Below are 24345 nucleotides of genomic sequence, written 5' to 3' on the forward strand. Positions count from 1 at the left end.
AAATAGTGAAGCAGACGAGGAGGGAAATAGTGAAGCAGAGGAGGAGGGAAAGAGTGAAGCAGGGGAGGAGTGGCTCAATATGAAGCTGGTCAGAACTGTGGGAAACTGGGGATTTTGCAGAGCAGTGTAGAATGCATCTTGGAGTGATCCGCCCAAGGGACAGAAGAGAAGCCACTTACCTATGGGCTCCCACTCTCTTGTGGCCAGGGTATGTCCCATGCCCTTTGCAATTTCAGGTTTGCATGTGTGTTGGAATGGCTGAGTTAATACTTACAAATGTCCCAAAGTGTTGACAGAGAGACTCTGGGAACAAAGCAGGAAGTGTGCCATGCAGCTGAAGCAAAGTACTGTCAATCATACCTGCAAGCATCTGGTTGCTACAGCGACAGCTGGAGTAAAATGTGGACTTGAGAGTATGTGAGATGATACCCAAGAGATGTCTAAAACAACCACATAATGTTCCATAATGTGTATGTACCACATCTGTTTAACAATACACAGTTGGATAGATATTTTTTTCCCATTTTATTTTTTGCTACCACAATGTTGCCCTGAAAATCCTTATACATATATTCTTATTTACTAATGCTTTTAGGTCTATATAATGTATTCCTCAAAGTGTAGTTGCTGGTTCAAAGCACTTTTCATCTACTAACTCATTCATTCCTCCCACAGCTGAGTCATTATTCCTGTCCTTGTGTTTCACATGAGGAATCAGGGCACGTTGGAGTCCAAGAAATAAAGGCAGTTTGAATTTTTAAATGGCTACAAAAAACTAGATTCCAAAATATTCTTGGACTGTAAAAAAAGAAAATTTTGACATTATTAAATCAATGTGTTTTTATTTCCTTAACCTATAAATCATGTTTTCTGCAGCATCATATCTTCAGTGAAGGGAGGCAGGTAGATGCCACTCCCAGAAAAAGGAGGCTATGAACTAGCAGAACTCTTTCACACAAGAAAATGAAGTGGAAAGCCTAATGCTTGCTGATAAATGTACCTGGAAGGTCACCACTGGGGTGGGCTGGGGGAATTATCCATAGTTGAGGACAACATGGTTGACTGCTTGAGCATAAGACCTCAGTGGGGATTGTAGCTTTTTGCAGGGAAAACTGGTGGGCCCTGAGCGAACTCAGATACCCCAGGTCCACTAACCACCTTATGTTTTAGAAGACAGCAGGGCAACCAGCTGTCAGGCAGACAAGGAAGTGAGCAAGCTATGGAGCTTGTGATTAGGACCAGGTTATAGAGGCCTTTGACAACAAAATAACTCAGTTAGTTGGAGTAGCCTTTAAGTCATGATGTCTGAGATTCTTGAGGAGAGAACGGTATCATATTCATTTTGCAGCCTTGGTAATAAGGAGATGCTGTTTCAAGCACGCAGGAAGACATGCTTATATCCAGATGGAGCTAAAAAACAAAGTAAAAAACAAGCTACAATATGAAGATCCCTTAAGAGGCAGATATGAGCAGCCTAAAGATCTTCCAGTGAATTCCTTTTCACTTTGACTGCACTTGTTTCCTGGGCCAGTCATAATCTTAAGGACAAAAGCCTCATGGATAACATGAGATTCCTTTACTCAATGAACCAAACTTCTAATAAGTATTTTAAAAATCTGTAAATAATGAATTTGAACATGATATGGCATGTTGCATTACTTTTCTGTTAGTGCCATAACAAATTACCACAGATTTGATGTCAACACAAATTTATTATCTAACAGTTTCCGTAGGTCAGAAGTTCATGTAAGCCCTGCTGGGTCCTTTGCTTAGGGTCTCACAAGGCTAAAATCAAGGTTCTGGCTAGGCTGCTTTCCTTACTAGAAGCTCTGGGGAAGAATCTGCTTCCAAGATTGTTCATGTTGTTGGCTGAACTAACTCTCTTGTTGGAAGGTTGGAGGTCTCTGCCTCCTTGCTGGCTGTCACCCAAGGGCTAGTCTTTGCTCCCTGAACTGCCTGCATTCTTTCTCATGCTTTCCATGTGGTCCCCTCTAGCAATGGTGGGTTGAGTCCCTCTCACACTTTCAGTCTCTCGGACTTCTTTTCTAACATCTCTTTGACTGCAGCCAGAGAAGTTTCTCTGCTTTTCAGAGTTTGTGTGATTATATTGGGCCCATCTGGATAAGGCACAATAATCTCTTTATTTAAATGTCCAGTGACCTTAATTTTATCTGCCATATAATGTTCATGTAATATTCCATGTAACATATTCACAGGTTTCAGGGATAAGGGCATGGACCTCTTTGTGAGGGTTCATTCCACCTACCACATACATTATTGACACATAGGAAGGAGGTGGCAATACCATCCAGAGAAAAGACAGGGCACAGAAAGGCGTCATCAAAGAAGTAACATTTGAGTTGTGTTTCTAACAAGGAATGGGATTCCATCAAACAGCGTGGGTATATGAACGTTAATTTAGACAAGTACAAAGTTAGGAAGACATGAAAACATTTGGACATATTTGGGATTGGCACATGGTTTAGTGTAGCTAAAATATGCCTAGGCTTAAATCTTGGTTCTGCTGCATTACTGGTTATGTAATCTTGTAAGCCTTTAATATCTTAGCCTTGGTTTCTTCTTCTGTTAAATGGGGGTAAAAATAATGCTGACAAAATGTGAGAATTAAATGAGCAAAAATACCAAAGCACATATCACATAGCATATTTCACATTACAAATGCAAAATCAAAGATAGCTACATCATTAGAATTATTATTATTATTACTACTAGAGCTAGAGAGGATTGGGAAAGAATGGAGAAGTGGCAGGAGTTGAGTGAGGCTAAGTATGTAGGCTGGGGTCAGAGTGTGATGCTAGAGTGAGATAGTATTAATCACAGTTTTTTTAAAAAAATCATTTTCTTTTCTTGTCTTCTCTGACATCACACTTCTATGGGTTTTATCTTACTTTTGAAGCTTGCATCTCAATTTTCTTTAGTGGGTTATAGCCTGAGTCTTCCAGACTTCTTGGGAGACCATGTCTTTTCCCTAAAAGATGAGTCTATTTCCTGGATTTAATAAGCATATCTTTAGCTCTTGTTCCCAACTTCTACTCTGAACTGGGACCTTACTTGGTTATTTCAACCTAAGTATTATCCCTCACCACACCCCTTTGTTCTTGTGCCTTCACTACTCCCCGGTCTCCCACCTCACCCGCATTATCACCCCCAACACCACACCCAAGACTATTATTCATTTCCAGTGCTTTTTGTCTCCGTTCTTGATTCCCAGCAATAAAAAATAATTGCAACTAATAGTTCCTGGAGTGCAGTTTTATTCTTATGCACTTTCCATATGCCATTTCTTTTAATTGTCAGACCCATCCCAAACTCAGTATCTTTCCATTCTGAAGTCCCTAAAATAGATGATCACTCCATATTCCGTACTGTCTCTGTACCTTGCACATGCTCTTGTGGCTGCACATATTGCAGTGTGTTGTAAAGAGCTGTTAACATATCTGACTCTCCTGGAATTACTCCGTGGGCAACTTGCAAGTCCATGCCTTTTCATCTTTGTATTTGCCGTATCTAATGAACTTCATCACTCATACTAGTAGTAGAGACTCACAAAATAGTTGTTGAAACAGCTGATTTTAACAAACCACAGGCAACAGGAGGTCACCAAAGTACGTTTTTAAGTTAGTGAATACATTATCAAAAAAGTGTTTCAGCAAGATAATTCTGGTAGCTATGCTAGGTAGGTTGGAGGGAAATGAGAGATAAATGACAGAGAATCTAAGAAGTTTCTTTATACTCCAAATGAGAGATGGTGAAGGTTTGGCAGTGACCATAGAAATTAAAAAGAATGAATAAATGTGAGAGATTCTTCGAGGCAGAATATCTGATTTATTGAGCAGTGGGACAAAGGAGGTGGAGGAGAGAGGAATAGAGGACAACGCTGCAGTTTTTAGCTTGGTTGACCAGGTGAGATAAATGTTGAGATAGGGAGCTTAGAAGGAAGACTTGCTTAATGAAAAAACAAATACTAGGTATGGTTTTGAACATGTTTGGATAGAGGTGCCTGAGGGACATGCTGCTAGAAATATCTAATAGGAAATTGGAGATTGAGGTCATGTATATATTTTCTATGTTTTAAAGCATTGATTCAAATATGTATGTTGATTTTAAGAGTGTTTGTACAACTTCAGGAGACATTTCCTATTCTTTGTTTTCTAAGCCTTTATCTCCTTCTTTACTATCTAACCACAGTGTACTCAGTGCTGTATAGTAAGAATAAGGAGTAGAAAAATTAAGTCCACAGAGGGTTTGGCACCTCCTCACCCCTTCGTTATTCTGACCTCCTCATTGAGAAAGAGCACAAACACACAGTGCTCATGACCACAGAGGCAATGAATACACAGAAGTCAAGAATGGAAAATTGCTCAAGGTCCTATGGGAATTAATAGTGAAACTTACCTACATATTTTAACTCCCCAAAGTTTTAACTCAAGAGAGCATTAGACAAATATAGTTTAACTCTCTCTAAAGATGAAGAATCCATCGCTTCTCTCCCATTCAAGATATAACAATAATGTCTTAATGACATTGTCTCCAGAGAATGTTAGGCTGTCTTGAAAACCCGTGACATTAGCCTTTTAGTTTAACTAGATTCTTGTGATTTTAGATGAGACATTTAAGGGCATTTGTCCTTTATGACCTCTAATGCAATTGAAGAAGCAACGTGGTACACGTTTCCCAGAATAGGAAGGAAAAGAGAATTATGATGTATGTAGCATGAGGTGGAATGATTTCCCTGAAGACTGTGATTGCATTGTGCAGATTTTGTGCCTAATTAGCATTTCCACATGTGGATTTGATTGTCCTATGGTATTGCATGTTCATACTTACCAAGGATACAAGAACAAGTAACAGCTTTCTTACCAATAAGACATCTTATTTTCCTTGCACTTACTGGCTGCATAGAAACTACAGACAATAAATCTCTCTTGAACATTTGTGAGATTTCCTCTTAAAATGAAGGAAATGTATACCTCCTACAGATTGCAAGCAATTCTAAACTCTTTCCTAGGAAATTTCTCCTTAAATTCTTTGTGGCAAAATGCAATTTATTTTGAGTAGTCTTGAGTTCCTTAGGACTTTAATAAGTTTAATGAATGTTTAGCTGTCATTTCCTACATCAATGCTGTCTACTATGAGCAGCCATGAGCTTTAGATATTAGTTCTTTATTTGATCTACCAGACCAACTCCTTTCAGGGCTGGCAGGTCGGCACTAGGCATTTAAAAAATTTGTTTGATTCTGAATGCCGTAAGAAACAATAGTAAAATAGTACTTTGATGTAAGGTGGATATTAGAAATGGAAATAATATGTTCATCAGTGTTGGCAACTACTGTTCCTCTGTCATTCTGATCTCCTCAAGGAGGAGGAATGCAAATGCCCGTCAAGGACCACTGTGGACACAATAGACACAGAAGCACCAAAAATGGTTATATTATATGTACATGCAGATGGTGGGGTGCACTGTAAGACAATGTGTCACTCAGCCCATGGGAGTTGGAGACTAAAGCTTTTATGGGAGACAGGGGATTATAAAGGTAGGAGTTCTGGAGGCTATCTTTATTTGTCATCCAAGTGCAGAGGGCTTTGATGTGGGCGTACTTTAAGCAGGTAGGAGATCTTGGTTTTAGTTAGATGAGTACTAGATCGAGCCATATGAGAAAGAGAGAGAAGATTAGACTGCCAAGACTAGTGTAGCTCTTTCTTTTTCTTTTCTTTTCTTTCTTTTTTTTTTTTTTTTTGAGACAGAGTCTCGCTCTTTCACCCAGGCTGGAGTGCAGTGGCGCAATCTGGGCTCACTCCAACATCCGCCTTCCTTCCGGGTTCAAGTGTTTCTCCTGCCTCAGCCTCCTGTACTCAGATTACAGGTGCATGCCACCACACCCGGCTAATTTTTGTATTTTTAGTAGAGACAGGGTTTCACCATGTTGGTCAGGCAGGTCTTGAACTCCTACCTCATGATCTGCCTGCCTTGGCCTCCCAAAGTGCTGGGATTGCAGACATGAGCCACCGCGCCTGGCCTAGTGTGGCTCTTAGTTTGAAGGAAGAGTGACAAAAGTGAGGCCAGGTGGTCTTCGAGGCTCCAGTGTTTTCTGACCTAGTTTTCTAAGCTAGGAGAGAAGATAAAGATTTGCGGCAAAACCCCGGCTATGAATGAGGATTATATGCTTGCCTGTGCCGCTGCAGAAACTGCAAGACAGGCACTCACTCAGTGGAGGAGAGAGATGCCCTAGCATCTGACAGAGTAAGCCTGGGGGAGAGGCAACCTCTATGAAATCCTCAGCACAAACTGCACAATGGGAAAAGAGTTGTTTCTAGAAGAGATAATTATGTGCCAGACCAGAGCCTTCTGATTTAGATAGTCTTGTAAAAAATTTAAAAAGACAATTATGAAGTTTGTCATATGGCATTGGAGAAAAATCTCCCTATTAAGTTCTAGGATTCTTCGAGATGATTTGGTTTCCACCTGGCTACCCAAAGAGAATTGCTTGGCTGCTATAGCAACTGTGTCCCTGGATATACAGCAATTGACAAAAACACTCTTTATATGCTGATTTTTATGCGTATAAATGTAGGCTGGGCTGGTGAGATGGATAAAATAACAAGCTGGATGATAAAATTGCTATAAGACAATGCTGTAACTATCCTTTATCACACACTTTACATTCCATTCATCAACAAATCCTGTCAACTCCACCACTCTCACTCTGGTCTAAGCCACCACCATCTCTCACCTGGATTTTTGCAGCAGGCTCTGAACTGGTCTCCTGTATGCCCTCTTGTCTTTCACCCATCTACTCTCTAAACAACTGTCAGAGGAGTCATTTACAAATACAATTCAGATTACCTTATTCTTTCCATTTAAACCCTCCAATGGTGTATCAGTCAGCTCTTGCTTCAACAATTCTGCTTAACAAACCGCCATAACTTTTAGTAGTTTACAATAGCATTCATTTTTCTCACCCACAGGCAGCTGAGGTAGCTCTGCTTCAGGCTTTATGATGGGTTCTGGTGTGTTCCATGAATCTTATTCTGGAGCCCTTGCTGAAGAGGCAGTGACCTGGAGCCTTTTCTTCGGATGATGTATTAGTTTGTTCTCACACTGCTAATAAAGACATGCCCGAGACTGGGTAATTTATAAAGGAAAGAGGTTTAATTGACTCACAGTTCCACATGGCTGGGGAGACCTCACAATCATGGCAGAGGATGAATGGGGAGCAAAGTCACATCTTATATGGTGGCAGCCAAGAGAGCAGGTGCAGGGGAACTCCCCTTTGCAAAACCATCAGATCTCGTGGGACTTATTCACTATGATGAGAACAGCATAGGAAAGACCTGTCCCCGTGATTCAGTTACCTTCTACCAGGTCCCTTCCACAACACATGGGAATTATGGAAGCTACAATTCAAGATGAGAGTTGGGCGAGGACACAGCCAAACCATACCAGATGCTAATCAAGGTAAAGTCTCCAGAAGCCTAGACAGCCAATGTGAGCATATTTAAGGCTTCTGAGTCACATTTGTTAACATTCCATTGGCCAAGGCAAGTCACATGCATCAAGGGTATGAGGAAATATACTCTACTTCCATAGGAGGACACTGCAACAAAATATGGCAAAGGATATGAGTGTGTAATTCTGTTATAGACAAGTGAAACATTGTGAGGAATAACTGAGTCTCCCCAAAGTGGCTTCCAGTGGCACTTGGAAAAAAACCCCAAAACTGCAGCCTTTATTGCAGCTTGTAAGGATCTATGTTATCTGGCCTCTGGCTACCTTTCTGAAATAATTTTCTACCACTTCTTACCTTTCTTTCTCTGTTGCAGGTGCTTTGGTCCTTCTTCTGTTCCTTGTACTCTCCCAGCATATTGTTCCTGTACTTTCACATTCTTCATTACTTCTGCCTGAAATTCCCTGCACACCCCTGCACAGCTTCCTCTGTTTTGCCTCATTCTGACCGCTGATCAAATGACAGTGCCTAAGAAAGTTCTTCCCCAGCTGCACAGTTTAACATAGCAGCACTTACAACACTCCTTTTTAACCTGCTTTATTATTTTTCTCCTCAGCACTTAGCACTACTTGTCAAGTGTTCTTAACTTATTTATTTGATTCTTGTCTGTCTGTCTCCTACAGGAGAATGTAAGCTCTGTGAACGCAAGGGCATTGATGATCCACACATTGTGGAGGTGCAAAAGATAATTGTTGAATGAATGGATAAGCTGAATTGCATTAACTGCCAGGTTCCATTCATTTCCTGCAGCTTCTTTGGGATATACCAGTATGTGGCCATGTGAAGAGATAAAACACTCACAGGCCAAGTGCAAAGTTGTTGTTGTTTTCCCTCTATAGATTCTTGCATACAAGCTCCTTTCACACAGGGAAAATATTGATCTCAGAGTCATTTTTCTTACATATTCCTTTCCAGGTAGTTCTTGCCAGGTTTTAGAAACTGAAGGCCTAAAGATTTTGCTATGAGCTTCGATCACTCATTTGCTTGAGTCAATGCACTCTGGATTGTTTGTGTGTTTGTGTATATCAGGAATTGGCAAATTTAATGTTGGGTGCCAAGTTACCAACTCGTGTTTTTTGTTTTGTTTTAACTTTTCTTTTCAGGGGCAGAAGTTCACTTTTTTTAATTAGGTGTGGATATATTTGAATATGTGATTGTTCTTACTTTTCAGACCTAGGGGTTTGACTGAGAGTAAATGATCTGGCACTTGAGAGAGATATTGAAGCAGGCACTTTCAGAAACAGGATCTCCTTAGAGACTGGTATATAGGGAGAATTGGAGATGGCGAGAGGCTCAGTTTCTACTGGACAGGTCCAACAACAGCATGCAGATCACGGGTGGATAATCTCTCACATATGCAAGTATGCCAAACCTACAATATCTCATGCCTACTCTGCAGGCCAGGCCTAGCCAAATGTCAGCCACCGGGAGGCCAGTGTGTACTGCAGCAGGGCGGGAGTCATTTCCAAAAAAGAGCTCATTATCAGTTAATAATTTGGGATGAAGTTATGAAGAAGAGCTGTGATTTCGAGTTCTGGGAATCAAGCCAAAATCTGGAACTGGGATGGCAGCCAATCAGTGTGTCAAGCTGAGCAGCAAGGAAACCAGGGAACAAGGCGAAGGTCCACCATGGGATAACAAGAAAAAAGAGCAAGATATGGAGGGGCAGTTCTGAAAGTCATTCTGTGAATGCCGCTTGCGTGCCATGGAATTCCTCTTAGGTATGGCATATGATTGAGCTGAACCAGGTGTATAAAAGATGTGTGCTCAGAATCTTTATATAAATTATAGTTCCATTTATTTATTTATCTTTAATTGCCATTATTGTTTGGGTAAAAGGTATAATTCAAAGGTATATAGATTTTGGAATTAGAAGGAACATGAGTTGTATAACAACAAAATTCAAAAGTGTGCTAACATGTTCTAAATTAGTCATTTGTTTATTCTGTTATTTTTAACTTTTCTTAGGCTTGAGGTCTCCTTCTGTTGCCCAAGCTAAGAGTACAGTGGCACTATCATGGCTCACTGCAGCCCTGAACTCCTGGCCTCAAGTGATCCTCCCACCTCTGCCTCCTGGGTTGGGATTACAGGTGTGAGCCACCCCACCTGGTTCAAGTCATTTGATAGATGAATATTTAGTCCTCATAGGTAGCAAGATTGTTACTCCAGTTGAAGGTAGAAGAGAAAGGATGGAAGGTAGAAGGAAGTTGAAGGTAGAAGAGAAAGGATGGAAGGTGGAAGAGAAAGGATGTGAAAATAAATAATTGGGTCTATTTCTAAGCACAAATTTCTTCTTTCAGAACTCGAACAATATATTTAGATCCTAATGGGGGTGACATTTAATGGAATACATATTTTTAAATTATTAAAGTACACAGTTTAAACAAAATATTTTTGTATCTAACCAATACATATTTTAACATCTTTAAATTTTAATTTATCATCATTTTATTTTATCTTTAAGTTTACTTTAGGTCAGTATGCTGACATAAAGAACAAACTTTAAAATAAAATCTATAATTATACTGGCAATAGTAAACATATTGGTAAGCAAGCAGGTCTCATTCATGCAATTGTTTTGGGCATCAGGTAGTTTTAAATGAACACTAGTGAAAACTGCATTCCAATAATTCAAACTGGTTTACTAAGATTTTCTCTCTTTGTAAAAAAAATCACATAGTCTAGGAAAACATCTTTCATTTGAGATATTGACAAGGCACACTTTCTAGGATTATTTGATTCATATAATTAATTATTCTGTTCTGCCTGATACATACATATTTTTTATTTCCAGCAGATTCCTTTTCTCTATTTACCCTCTTCCCAAACGAGTTTTAGACAGTGGATAATTTCAAATCAATTGTCTTGAATAATATAAGGACTTTCTTGTTTATTCATGGGAAGTCCTCATCACAATGTCTGGCACAAAGTAGGCAGTCTCTAACATGGGTGTCTGTACTCTCCTCAGACTTACATGTTTCCTCATCTTTCCTATTGTTCCCTCATTCAACAAATACTTACTGAGTGCCAGACAGGCTGGTCCAAAATTATATGATAATGAACTGCCCAAGTGGGATGCATTATGGCACTGGGCAGGGTCAAGGCCAAGACTATAATCAAGTTATATGGCCCATTTATATTTCCCAGTATTTCTAACAGAATTGTATCTTTTCAGTTTGAGTCTTCAATGGTTCTATAAGCAAAAGCTCCCAGTTACTTGCCAAACTCTCTATGCCAAAATATAAAGATAATATAAAATTCTTCATTTATAGTATTTTTTCATAACAACATTATTTTTCATCATAGTATCATTGTATTATTATCTATTTCTGCATAACAAATGACCTCAACATCTAGCAGCTTAAAACAATAAATGTTTATTATCTCAAAAGTTTTCTTAAAGTCAGGAATGCAGAAGCAGCTTCTCCTGGTGGGTCTGACTCAGGGTTCCTCCTGAGATTATAGTCAAATGTTAGCCAGGGCTGCAGTCATCTGAAGGCTTGACTGGGCCTAAAGCATTCAGGGGTTACATGGATATATTGCACAGTGGTGAAGCCTGGGCTTTGAGTGTGTTCATCCCCCATATAGTGAACATTGTACCCAATAGGCAATTTTGCAACCTTCCCTCTTCCTACCCTCCCACTTTTGTAGTTCCTAGTGTCTGTTATTTCTCTTTGTATATCCACATACACCTATTGTTTAGCTTCCACTTATAAGTAAGAACATGCAGTATTTAATTTTTCTCTTTCTGAGTTATTTCACTTAGGATAATGGGCGCTAGCTCCATCCACATTGCTGCAAAAGACATGATTTCATTCTTTTTTATGGCTGCACAGTATTCCATTTTATATATATATATATATCACATTTTCTTTATTCAGTCATCCATTGATGGATATTTATGTGAATTCCATGACTTTGCTTTTGTGAGTAGTGATGCAATAAACATAGGTTTGCAGGGTCTTTTGGATATAATGATTTCTTTTCTTTTGAGCAGATAGTAGTGGGATTGCTGGATTAAACGGTAGTTAAATTTTTAGTTTCTTAAGAAATCCTCATACTGTTTTCCATGGTGGTTGTACTGATTTACATTTCTACTAACAGTGTACAAGTGTTCCCATTTCTGCATATTCTCTCCAACATTTATCTTTTTTTTTTTGATGATAGCCATTCTAACAGATGTGAGGTGATATCTCATTGTGGTTTTAATTTGCATTTCCCCGATTGGTGATGTTGAGCATTTTTTCATATACTTGTTGACCATTTGTATGTCTTCTTATGAGAAACGTCTGTTCAGATCCTTTGCCCATTTTTAAAGTGTTTTATTTATTTTCTTACTATTCAATTGTTTGAGTTCCTTTTATATTTTGGATATTCACCCCTTATCAGATGTATGGTTTGCAAATACATTCTCCCATTTCATAGATTATCTCTTAACTGTTTATTGTTTCTTTGGCTGTGCAGAAACTTTTTAGTATGACGTAATCCCATTTGTCTATTTTTGCTTTTTGTTCTTGTAGTTCTACAGTTTCAAGTCAAGTGTTTAATCCATTTTGAGTTTGTTTCTGTATAAAGTGTGAGATAGGTGTCTGATTTTATTCCTTTGTGTCTGGATATAAAGTTTTTCCAACACCATTCATTGAGGAAACTGTCCTTTCCCCTATCTGTGTTCTTGGCACCTTGATCAAAGTCAATTGATCATAAATGTGTGAGTTTACTTACGGGCTCTCTATTCTGTTCCATTGGTCTATGTGTCTGTTTTTATGCCAGTAGAGTGCTGTTTTGAGCACTTTAGCTTTGTAATGGCTTTTGAAATCAGATAGTAATGCCTCTGGGTTTTTTTTTTTTCCCTCAAAATTGCCTTGGCTATTTGGAATCTTTTGTAGTTCCATATAAATTTTAGGAATATTTTTTCTATTTCTGTGAAAAATGTCATTGGAATTTTGATAGAGATTGCATTGAATCTGTAGATCACTTTGGGTAATATGGACATTTTAACATTAATTCTTCCAATCCATGAACATGTGACATGATTCTAATTTTATTATTTGTTAAGTACTGTCTACACGATAAGCATTGTACTAAGGACCTTAAGAGATGAGAAACAATAAATAAGACACAATCTCTGATACTAGGAATATGATGATAACATCCACTTGTTCAGTGCTTTTCCTATAGACAAGACACATTATACATCTGACCTTCATTTATTGAGGTTAGCAGAGTAGATGCTATCCCCATTTTAGAGATGAGGAAAGTAAGGCTTAGGGCATTTAAAGGATTTATTCTATACTGCAGGCCAAGGAGGGCCAAATCTGAGCTCAAACTCAGGTATTCTAACTGCATGTAGAGCATGTTTCCTGTACACAAGGTATGAACTTAGTACATAGCTAGTGCTTTCAAAAATGTGCACTGATTGAAAACAAGAACACAAATGACTAAAATTTTAAAAGGCTATTTAGAAGGATGCATGAGTGTTGCAAAGTAAGCATTGCTCTGAATCTCAAGTATGGAATATGAGATCCTTTATATCTCAGGATAATCTTCTACTCAGGCCCCAGAAAGGGAGTAAGGGGAATGTGTCTGTGGACCAACGTTATCTCTTTGGATTCATTGCTTTGTTTTTAATATTAAAAAAATACTTTCCCTGTTAGAGAAGTTTTAGGATCATAGCAAAATTGAGCAGACATTACTGAGAGTTCTCATACGCCCTGCCTGCCCCTACACATGCACATTCTCCTCACTATCAACATCCAGCACCAGAGTGGTACATATGTTACAATCGATGAACCTGCATTGACACATCACTTTCACCTGAAGTCCATAGTTTACATTAGTGTTCACTCTTGGTTTTGTACATTCTGTGGATGTGGACAAATGTAGATGATATATATCCGTTACTATAGTAGGATACAGAATAGTTTCACTCTCCTAAAAATCCACTATGCTCCAACTATTCATCCCTCTTTTCTTTGTAACCCTGCAACTTCTAATCCTCCTACTATCTCCATATTAAACACTTAAAAAAAATCATGTCTTTCATATGGCTTAAAATACATTAATTCCTTCATTACTTTATTGCTACTATCTCTTCATTTTATTCATCATCTTGTTTTACCTACGTTCTCTTGTTTAAAAAAATGACTCCAAAAGAAAAAAGAAATTAAATATTAAAAAATAAGAGTGTAATTATAAGATTTCTTTAGATACTCTCTACATTGATGGTTATCCATGTCTTGGTTGTACGGGGGAATTAGGTCATGTTCTTAGGTATTTTTGATTAAAGGGAGCTGTTTAAATTATGGGTGTGTAAGAAAGTTATAGTTTCAAATACAAAATATATATTTGCATTACACAGGTTTAAAATGATAATTTCTCAAGTTTGTTATTAATTTTAATTTTTAAAAATATCATTTTCCCTGGAGAGGTAGAAATGGCACCTAGGTCCAAGGGGAAATTACTTTACAGAAGCTATGCAATTTAACTGGATTTGCTTTTAATAATGCGTGACATGAAAAGGTTAATTTGAAATGTTAAGAAGCAGTGAATTCCTTAAAGAATTCACTAAAAGTTAGTTTTACTTTACAAATTACTTTGCTGTACCGTCTTTCTTGCCTGAGGGTCATTTGGTACTGAAGCTTAGGCTGTTGGATATAAAATAAGAATGAGAAGAAATAATGTAACATCAAATAGAACAAAATTTCACATTCGAATGCTCTGACACAAATGAAACCACCATTTTACACATTTTTAGGTATCTTTTATTTTTAATATGTCTTCAATTTAGTATATTTTAGTATATTTATTTTAGAATATTTTAAATTTAATGTCCTAAACCTAATGTCCTTTATTTTTAGTATATCTTCAATTTAGCACATTTAGTATGTCTATTTTAGTATATATAGTATATTTTCAATTTAATGTCCCAAACTTACACAGATTAATAATGTAGTTTAAAAGAAAGAAAAATTAGATTTAATGTGCTAAGAACAATTTTTACTTATTTTGTTTCATTATAGTGAATTCTTTTTTATTTATCTTTTAGGAATCATTATTCCTAAGTGTGATTTTGAAATATTTCTTTCAGTTCATTCAGCTGTAAGTTTTAGACCTGATAAATGGATAAATGTTTAACATTCCTGCTCAGAATTTGAATATGTAGTACAAGTATTCTAATAAAGTAAAAAATAAAATAACCATCTTTTACGTTAGGTAGTTCACTAGTTATTGACCCAGTAATAAGTCATCTCATAAGTCAAATAGTTTCAAGGCCAGAACCTCAGTATAATTTATCAATTCATTCATCTCTCAAGTATTTATCAAATATCTTTTAATTCTTTACAAAAGTACACAATCTTGGCTCTCTTTTCCTGATTTTCAATATAAAGCTTGACTTACGACTAAATAGTAGCAGTATCAGATAGGACTATAATCTCAGGTTAGGGATCTTTGTACTGTAAGAATTTCCTCCAGAATATTTACAGATTCAACTAAATTTTTGTAACAAAATACATCCTTTCACAACTACCTAAAATAATAAAAAATGTGAGCTCTTGACACCTGTGAAGTTTAAAGAAAAAATAGTTAGTGGTTGCAGAAGGACTCAAATATAAACTGGAAAAGCCAAGATGGAGGGCTGCTCAGAGCTATTATTCGCTAGGTGAGGTTAGCTTGTAGAATGCAAACAGACTTCAATTCTAGTGGTTCTGTAACCAGGGGCAGCTCAGCTAACCTCTCTCAGTTTGTTTCTTTTTATGGGAACAGCAACCATCTCAGAGCATTTCTGTGGGAACTAATATAATACATGAAGAAGTTCTCAACGTAAATGGTCTTTATTCATTCATTTTGCGCTTGATATTAATAAATATTTATTTACACCTTTAGATTAGGCACCAGGCTCCCATATGCTAGTGAAGGAGGAAGGCGTGGCTTCACATTTAGAAATTTTACCATAATGGAGGAGAATGTTATATAACTGCTAGTTGCCCACTGCGATGGTTAACACCGTCTACTTGATTGGATTGAAGGGTGCAAAGTATTGATCCTGGGTGTGTCTGTGAGGGTGTTGCCAAAAGAGATCGACATTTGAGTCAGTGGGCTGGGGAAGACGGACCCACCCTTAATCTGGTGGACACAATCTAATCGGCTGCTAGTGAATATAAAGCAGGCAGAAAAACTTGAAAAGGTGAGATTGGCCTAGCCTCCCAGCCTACATCTTTCTCCCGTGCTGGATGCTTCCTGCCCTCAAACACTGGATTCCAAGTTCTTCAGTTTTGAGACTCGGACTGGCTCTCCTTCCTCCTCAAGCTTGCAGATGGCCTATTGTGGGATCTTCTGATCATGTAAGTTAATACTTAATAAACTCTATCAGGAGATATATATATATATATATAAATAAAATAGGATATCTATATCTATAAATAAAAATAACTATAATCTATATCTATAAATAAATAGGTACATCTCCTGTTAGTTCTGCCCTTCTAGGGAACCCTGATTAATACATCCACCTTCATGAGTGGCTATTAAAACATCCCAAGAAAAAGAATAGGCAAAATTGTTTAGTATGATTCTATGAAATAGTGACATAGAAGTGGCATTTATAGGTTTCACCAGATTTCTGTGCTAAGTTCAATCATTGTTGTTTTCATTTAATGTTTATTAACTGAATTTATATTTTCTTTTTTTTATAGTACAGAGTGACGAAAAGACTGAGATACTGAGAATTATTTTGCAAATGCAGAAGTAGCATGATCTATAGGCAGATAGGAATTACATCAAGAGTGAGGAAATATAATCTTTGATCATTTAAAAAATATTAGTGCAATCATAGATAATTAATGTAATCTCCTTGTGGCATGAATTCCGCACTTGCTAAATAAACAGCTTGTCCAGTTCATTTAATGAAAATCATATCAACAAATATTTATTTTATAATATTCTATGCATTATGGAAAAAAGTAGAAGCCCTGAGTTTTCAGTCAAGCTAAAGAGATAAGAATTCAAACTATGAAATGAGATTTAAAAATGAGACAGAAGAAGATTTCATAGGACAAGAAATATTTACTTGCCAATGAATGGTACATGCTATATGTGCTATAGGAACTAAAATGAGAAAAAGATTGATCCACACTGTTAAGCGTAGGGAAGAATTTATAAGAAACGTAGGGGGGCTACTAAATCCTGAGAGATATAAACATTTGAATACATGAAAAATGTCAAAGTGAAGAGAATGTCTAAAGATACTTCGGGTCTATAAATCCCTTTAGGAAGTAAAAAAAAATTTCCAGTTCTCAACTAAACGGATAGACAGTACGTGTTCCTTAAAAAATAACTAATCTTTTTCTAAAAAGTGCTGCCTAACCTGCCTTTAGGATTATCTTACATGCAGCGAACAAAAGGACACAAGGATACATACAGGCAAACACATACCACGTCATTTCCTGGTCAGATATTTAAGAATGAATGATGCCTTAGGTTGGCATTTTATTGTTGTTGTTGGCTGGTCACTATTTACTAAAGTCTGTCCCTTATTTGCAAATAAAATTATAATCTCTTAAAATATCCTTTATACATAGTTAGGAGCGTGGATACTGATACTGCACCACCTGGGTTTAAATCCTAGTCTCACTACCTACAACGCGTATGACTTTGGATAAGTTACTTAACCTCTTTGTTTCTCAGTTTCTTCTTCAGTAAAAAGAGGATAATAATAGTACCTATTACACAGCGTTGTTGAGAGAATTAATTTATATATATAAAGTATTTAAAAGGGAGCCTGGCACATTGTATTATGTGTGTGGGAGCTGCTTATAGGATTTGATATGTGTGTGTGTGTATATATATATGTTACATATAATTGTGTGTATATATATGTTGTATATAATATATATGTATGTTATACATAGATGGTTCCTGACTTATGGCAGTTCAACTTACGATTTTTTGACTTCACAATAGGTTTATCGGGGCATTAAATGTATTTTTGATTTATGATATTATTGACTATGACAGGTTTATCAGGAAATAACTCCATTGTGAGTCAAGAAGCATCTGTATACATACACATATATAAATATATAAGCAAGTATATATTTAAATATATAAAATAAATATTTCAGTGTAAATATATATAACAGTTGCTAGCATCTTTACATATACAAATATATGTATATAAAGGGTGCTAGTAACTTAAATTATAAAATGATAATAATTATGTTTAATCATAATTTTCAGTCATAGAATGATTACTATTGAAGACAATACAATGTTTACTAAGTGATAGAGAAGTGGAAATGAGAATCTTTGAGATACTGTATTAGAAAAAGATAAAATTGAAAATTGGCCCCAGAACACATTCAGTATTTATCTTATAAGTGATAATATGGTTCACATTTTTTCTCAAAGCACTAGTGTTTCTGCAAGTCAGTTCTGTAGCTATTGGGATCACCTAATATGCAGATAACCCCATGAGGCAGCATCAGCTGATGAACTCTCTGGCTTTGTTTACTTTGAGATGTTTTAAAATTTCATTGGATTGAGTGAACTCTGCCATCTTTTAGCAACTATTTTTCTCCTATTCACAGTAGCCTAGATTAAATAAGGCTAGAGACTTTTAAAATAGTAGGTGCTTCTTTCTTATCATGCTTGGATTCAATGTATAAAGTGAAAAATAATTTATGTATGCATTGTTGCATCTGGCTACTAATGCATGAGGCAAAGGCTTCAAATTTTATTTATAATTTGTAATGATGAAAGGTCTGATTAAATATACAAATATAGCTACAGAGTCACTGCTCATTAAAGATATCTGATCTCTTCTGACTTTTTTTTATATGAAAGAGGGTTGGTGTCATTTAGGAAATTTTTTTTTTTAAATACTGAAGCCTAGGGGACAAACTATTTAGTTTCTTGGTCAATCTTAGTTTTTATTTATATTCTTTTTTGACTGTCTAGGCTCTCTCTGATGAATAATATTACATTGGAAAATTCTTTATTTATTTTCCTCTTTATATCTCCAGATCCCATATATTGAACATAATATCACACCTGACTAATTTAAAATCCTGTGCCTGAGCGATGCATACTTTTGTGTTCATTTTATTATCTAGTATAGTATCAGTGTGCAATTTCTTCTATCACAATTTTGAAAGCTATAATGATAGCACAGTGAAGTAACTATGTGTTAATTATCCATAACTAATGAAAACAAAACTTGTTTTTCCTACACTCATGAGACAATTTATATGTGATGGATGTGCCAGAAACTTTTTTCATAAATACTTAGGGTATATTCGTTCTATTTTAAGGAATAAAATAATACAATTAGTTTGAATTTATCATCTCATTATTTTTGAGTAGGTAAGGATTAGTTCGGCCATTATACAACATTTACCCATTAGTACTAATGAAGAAGGAATGCCCTAGCCTTTTCTATCTAACAAATCTTTTATTTTTAATGAAGCAGATTTAAAGCTGATTAAGTTACCTGAAGTACATTTACTTTGAATTCCTTGCTTAATGTGGGTTCCATGGGCAGACTTCACTGTTTTTAGAAAATGTTTTCCTCCTGGCCCACTGTTACTCAGCTTCCAAAGTATTCTTCAAAAAGGACCATGAATATCATCTTGTTTACAGCTTGAATAGAGTGACCTAAGGTAGCCAGCACAAATCCAAGAACTATTACTCAGAAAAACTTATTTAATTATAAAATTAGTCTACAGCAATAGTTTTCATGGAATCTTTGGAGCCCTGTTTATTTAAGACATCTCATCCCAACAGAAATAGAAGGGACCTGTTTTGAAAACCAATGTTCTAGACTAGAGAATCCATTTTTTCTTTCCCCCATCACTTTATATACAAATTGATAACTAGGGTTGTTAAAGACTTTGCATACATATTGAAAACTAGATATAATGAAGGCAAAGTGTTACTATATATATTCTTAAATCTCTAAATTAAATTTTGAGATAACCCTAGATATAATTTGACAATTAGGTTAAAAAATGGTACTTTCTGCCCATAATTCTCCATATTAAACAACCCTATCATTGTTTAATTTGAACTTTGCCTACAAGTCAACATCTAAATCTTTAGTTTCATTTGTGTAGCTACTCTGCCTTCCATTCTCACAGTTAATGCAATACCAGGTATATGAAAGAGAAGTTATTGTGATCTTGTTCCTTAGACTGTCCTCAGTGCTAACAGAGGCATAAACATCTTACGTATAAGCAGTCTAAAAATAAGATTTCTGGGCAAAACCTCCATGCTTCCTGCTGCTTTTCACTGCACAGATCATTCCCTGGCATAACAATCCCTTCATTTCAGCTGTACTGCTCATAATATTTTTGTTCTCCAAAATTATAGCTCTTTTGTTACAGGTTGATGAAGCTTAGTGGGTGGAAATGCTGTGCATTTATACTAAATAAACACACCCTTCTTAGCTTTTCTCCATAGACATGTCTTTGACCACACACTGCATCATTCATTCCACCATTCATAAAACATCTAGTGAATATCTAGTGTTTCAAGCTCTGTGGTTCTGTGTAAAGATTGTAAAGTCAAAAAGAGAAAAAAGAAAAAATCTTCCCTATGAAAAGCCTGAATAATGGTATGGGAACCCTAATTACAAAAAAGGGATGAGCACTTCAAACAAGTATGGGGTTCTGAAATTGAAAAAGTGATCTAATTCTAGTGCAGATTAGGAGCCAGAAAAAGGCTAGGTACTCACTAAATATTAGTTGAATGAATAAATAGATCATGATACTATTCTCACATCCTAGCCAATGTATAAGACATTAAGTAGGCTGGGCGCGGTGGCTCACACCTGTAATCCCAGCACTTTGGGAGGCTGAGGCGGGTGGATCACAAGGTCAGGAGATCGAGACCATCCTGGTTAACACGGTGAAACCCCATCTCTACTAAAACTACAAAAAATTAGCTGGGCTTGGTGGTGGCGCCTGTAGTCCCAGCTACTCAGGAGGCTGAGGCAGGAGAATGGCGTGAACCCGGGAGGCAGAGCTTGCAGTGAGCCGAGATCGCGCCACTGCACTCCATCCAGCCTGGGCCACAGAGCGAGACTCCATCTCAAAAAAAAAAAGGATATTAAGTAGAAAAAAATAATATTTTTATTTTGCAGTAAATGAGACAAAAACATTTATTTGTTGGCAATATGGCATATACAAAGAATATCCAAGAAAATGATTTGAAAACCCTTGTATGAACAAAATGATTCTAAAAATGGATCAGGTATATGAAGGACACAAAAAATCAAGAGTTTTCCAGTGTAATAATTACTGCTTAGCGGATGTAATGAACGAAAATTATTTCATTTCGAATAGCAATAAAATATTATCAAGGGAGAATTCTAAGAAGAAATACCACGATTCACATTAATTACAGAACTTTACCAAAAAAAAAGAGAAAATTCATGTGTAGAGACAAAATATTCCTCATGAGAGTATTTTAAATATCTCAGTTATTTCCAAATTAATATATACATTCATTACAATTCTAAGTGAAAAGAATAGTAGGATCATTTTGGGACTGTGAAATAAAGGTTTGAGTGTTAATTTGGAATGATTAAAAACTTAAAGGAGCTAAATGCCTTTTTTTTAAGAAAAAATAAACTGGAATCTTGCCTATTAAGACAATAGGCCTGATAGATTTAAAAATATATTATAAAAATAGAAATACATCATTTGTTGTTATAAGAATTGATAAACTAATCAAACAGTAGTGTATATGTTGTGTATGTATGTTTATGTAATATAATAGTCATTGAAATTTATTTATACATATAGAGGTAGATGGATGGATTCTTCAACAAATGGCATTGAGAAATGGCCTTTTTCTTCACAGTGGGAATGGGGGTTGTTACCTTAAACCTCATTATATCATGTACCAATATCAAGCCCAAGTGAATCAAAAAGTTAAGTATAAAAAAACTCTAAAATATACTAGAAGAAAATTTAAATATTAACAGAATAGGTGTGTATCATCTAAGAATATACACTATGTAAGAAAATACAAATGAAATACAAAATTTAAAATTTTTGTATGGGAAAAACCTCCAAAAGGTGAATGGGAAACTAGGAAAATGTAATAAACCATACATAAGAAGTTAATATGCTTACTATATAAAGACTTTCAAAGAGCAATGAAAAAATGTTTTAGTTCCCAACAGAAAAACTGACAATGGTGCAGACAATTCATACAATAAAAAAAGACAAATGGCCACAAAAAACTGTGTAAACTCTCAAACTCACTAATCCTAAAAAAGCAATTAAAAGGCTAGGCACAGTGGCTCATGCCTGTAATCTCAGCACTTTGGGAGTTCTAGGTGGGCGGATCACCTGAGGTCAGGAGTTTGAGACCAGCCTGGCCAACATGGTGAAACCTCATCTCTACTAAAAGTATAAAAGGTAGCCTGGCACGGTGGCATGTGCCTGTAATCCCAGCTACTCAGAAGGCTGGGGCAGGAAAATAACTTGAACTTGAGAGGCAGAGGTTGCAGTGAGCTGAGATAGCACCACTGAACTGCAGCCTGGGCGGCAGAGTGAGACTTTGTTTAAAAAAAAAAAAGAAAGAAAAGCAAGTAAAAGTAAGTTGTAATAAATGCCAAAAACACAGAAATCCTCAATGTTGCTGAAGATACGATTAGACAGACTGTTTTATATACTGCTGGCCAAAATCTAAATAGAAATATTATTTCTTAGAAACCAGATTTTTAGGAAAACTGATTTATATACATTTATCTTTGCATGATTTAATAAGAAAATTATAAACCTAAATATCCAGTTATAAGGGAATGTGTGTATCACTTTTGTTACATCTATAAAAGATACCACCAGTAAATATTTAGCTTTTAGAGAAGAGCATTTATTATTTTTTAATATGGAAGTAACATTATAATTATAAAAAATCAGAGATAATGAAAAACATAACAAAAAATTACCTATAGTTCATCCACACAAACATTTTCTATCTTTAAAGTTAAAATTAAACTGTATAATAAGTTAAAATTAAGCTGTAAACAATGTTATATATATGTGTGTTACAAAAAAAAAAGAATGGAAATTCCTAAAAAAAAAAGTATTTGAATTAAGGCAGATACTGTTGTGACCATTCTTTGATCTACTAAAACTTTTTCTGAACAGCAATTGGAATAGAATAGTATGTGTGGTGGATTATTTGCAAAGACAGCCATCAGTAAGTCCTTCCATCCCTGTATATGTATGCCTCTCCTTCTATGAAGAGGTAAAGTCTGTTTTCCTCTGCCCTTGAATTTGGGCTGTGATATGGTTTGGCTTTGTGTCCCCACCCAAATCTCATCTTCAGTTGTGGTCAAGGGAGAGACCTCATGGGAGGTGATTGTATCGTGGAGGCGGTTTCTTCCATGCTGTTCTCATGACAGTGAGTGAGTTCTCATGAGATCCGATGGTTTTATAAGGGACTCTTCCCCCTTTGCTCTTCCACTCTTCTCTCTCTGATGCCATGTGAAGAAGGTCCCTTTGCCTTCTGGCATAATTGTAAGTTTCCTGAGGCCCCCCAGCCATGTGGAACTGTGAGTCAATTGAAACTCAGGTAATTATTTATAGCATTGTGAAAACAGACTAATATAGGCTGGTTGTGTGACTCGTTTTGACCAGTAGACTGTGTTGAAGTGATATTGGTTGACGCCTGGACCTAGATCTTAAGAGACTTTGCAGCTCCCATTTGTCACTCTCTTAGAAGCCACCCACCATGTAAAGAATTCCAGCTACTGGCTAGAAAAAAGTCCATGGGGACAGAGACAAAAATCTTGGAGGAAGAAAAACCATAAAGTAGAGAGGTCCAGCCAACTCCCAGTTATTCTAGCCATCCCGGTTGAATGCCAGATTTATAGATGAAGCCATCTTAGATCCTCTGGCCTTTCTTAGTGAAATGTATGCAAATGGAAGAATTGTTTGCTATTTTCGTCTTTTATAAAGCCATTGATGATGAAATAAAACTAAATTCTGCCAAAATAGATGTCAAGAGGCTTATTCTGAGCCAGTGTGAGTGACCATGGCCTGGGGTTATACAACCTCAAGGGGTCCTGGGAAAGTGTATCTGAGGTGGTCAAGTTATAGTTTGGATTTATATATGGAAGATTCTGCAGGGTGAGGTGCAACATCTCAATGTGGAGTTGGGGGTTGTGTAGTGGGGAACTTGTAAGTCATAGGTGGGTTTTAGGGGTTCTTTAGTTGACAATTGATTGAGAGAGTTAAACTATTGTCCAAAGACTTGGATTCAGTAGAAAGGAATGCTTGAGTTAAGGTTTTTGTTATGTAGATAAAGCCTCTCAGGTAGCAGCCCTGGGTGAGAATAGATGGTAAATATCTCTTTTCAAGCCTTAAAGGTGTAAGACTCACAGTTAATCTCTCCTAGATCCAGGAAAGGCCTAGAAAGGATAGACCTGCCTGCATTAATGGAGATTCTCTACAGATGCAAATTTCTCCCACAAAATATGACTTTGCCGGGCCATTTCAACTTGTTGGCCCTGTGTTAGCTATTTCTAAATACATCAAATTAAAGTATTTTGGGGTGAAATATTTTGATTTCCTTCAGGATTTGCTATCTATCATGTGATGCTACACCAGAGTCAGGTTGGAAAGTAAGCCACATTATACTTGGTTAATAATAAACATCTAATGAGATTTTATGGTTTGTAGGGCAATATCTTCTAGGCCCCTTAGATGGGAATTTTGGCAAGAGAAGAAAAGGTCAGATTCTAGTCCTCATCATTAAGTATTGTGGTGTTTCGTTATACAACAGGAGGTAACTGAAATGTTGTGTG

The 24345-nt window shown here is 36.5% G+C and overlaps 1 protein-coding gene across 1 annotated transcript in view; it reads right to left on the minus strand.

Annotated features, from left to right (window-relative positions):
• Positions 1-1010: 1010 nt before the first annotated feature.
• Positions 1011-24345, minus strand: part of ARSJ (arylsulfatase family member J) — a 130424-nt gene continuing 107089 nt past the window's right edge. Inside the window, exon 7 of the transcript XR_010126100.1 lies at positions 1011-1410. The gene's annotated coding sequence lies outside the window, so the exon portion shown is untranslated. The remainder of the gene's footprint in view (positions 1411-24345) is intronic.

This window comes from Pongo pygmaeus, chromosome 3 (assembly GCF_028885625.2).
Source record: "Pongo pygmaeus isolate AG05252 chromosome 3, NHGRI_mPonPyg2-v2.0_pri, whole genome shotgun sequence".
NCBI lineage: Eukaryota > Metazoa > Chordata > Mammalia > Primates > Hominidae > Pongo > Pongo pygmaeus.